Genomic DNA, 1,540 nt, shown 5'->3' with positions numbered 1-1,540 from the left:
GTGCATAAGCTCGGTTTGTCTCAGATGGCCTACCTTTATACCCTGCATCCCAGGGTCATATACTGGCTGCCAGCTATTGGCTAACTCTTTGGATCAACCCTCAGAAAACTGAACGAGGGGTGTCAGATATGTCCTTGCTCCATCCTAGGGGACACAAAGGCATTGCTTAACGATTAACCAAGTCATAAACGCCAAACGAGAGATAAAGGCGCTCATTGCCTTAGTTCTAGAGAATTGATTACTAATATTATTGTCTGAAGTGCAGGGCAACAGCACATGTTGTCCTGTGGTTGCCGTTTATGGGGCTATGGATAGTATTTCCTCAGACCTCTGGGCCTCTTGGATGAATCATCGGGAAACATCCTCGTGGAAGTTCCCATTACTAGGAGAATAAAACTGAGGAGGAAAAGTTTCAAGGTTACAGCTCCTTCATAACCGTGGCAAAAAAGGAAAAGCTAATATGGGATGATAGAAAAATACACATTTCATAACGGATATATAAGAAATAGGATATAATCAATAGAACTAATGTGATAACAGCAGGGAAATCAATCTTACAGTAAAGCAGATATCGGGCCCATAAAAGTCCAGTATATAACTGATAAAATAAATGTTATCTCTAATAATTCTCTTTGCCACAACGTGTTAACAGGGAAACCTGGTGCATGGGTCAGCTAACACAGAAGAAATGGCCGTATTCATGAGGAAAATGAGAGTTAATATGAGACCATGAATTACAGGAACATGCCAGAGGCACTTCTTTATAGCCGCATGACTTCTAAAGTGCCTTTAAAAGTCCTCTTAACAGGTAAACTTCCTTATTACTGATACACCACGGTGATTTATGCACACAGTGAAAGGCAGGCTAATGACTCCAAATCTGACCTTGGCTGTATTTCAGGCTGAGAAAAATACACCAGCACGTGTTTTTATGTGCAGATTGAAAGGAGGCAATCAATTTCACAATGCTTATCAGATCCCGAACACGGCGGCTCCAATGCAGTTGAGATTTTCTACAAGAATGACACTGACTGAGTCACGCCGAGGAAAGAAAAATTTCCACATGGGACGTAATTTACAGCTCTCGTCTTCACGTCTGTCTCACTTCTCTGTCTTAATCAGACTGCAACAGGTTATTTTAACTGCTAATGGTGATACTAATGCTCAGGTTTGTGTTGCATGTTCGCAGAGATACAAGAAGTACTTGAATTTTGTACTTAAAAAAGTAGAAATACTCTGTTATGAATAAAAATCATGCATTTAAATTTTTACTTAAGTAAAAGTACAAAAGTATTGGCATCAAAATATAAGCAAAAGTAGGCATGGTGAATTTCAGAATAATACATATTATATGAACAGATTACGATTATTGATGCAATAATGTTTACATCATGTTAATGTTGAAGGTGATAAAGGTGGAGCTAATTTTAACTACTTTATCGGCTGAGTGACATGTGTATTTAACCCCTGGAACAATTCAGTTTTATCTTAAGTTCAATTCAGAATATTACATGCATTACTGCAAAGTAACTAATAAGTA

This window comes from Epinephelus moara, chromosome 1 (assembly GCF_006386435.1).
Source record: "Epinephelus moara isolate mb chromosome 1, YSFRI_EMoa_1.0, whole genome shotgun sequence".
Classification (NCBI taxonomy): Eukaryota; Metazoa; Chordata; class Actinopteri; order Perciformes; family Serranidae; genus Epinephelus; species Epinephelus moara.
Note: the sequence above shows the minus strand (reverse complement) of the source record.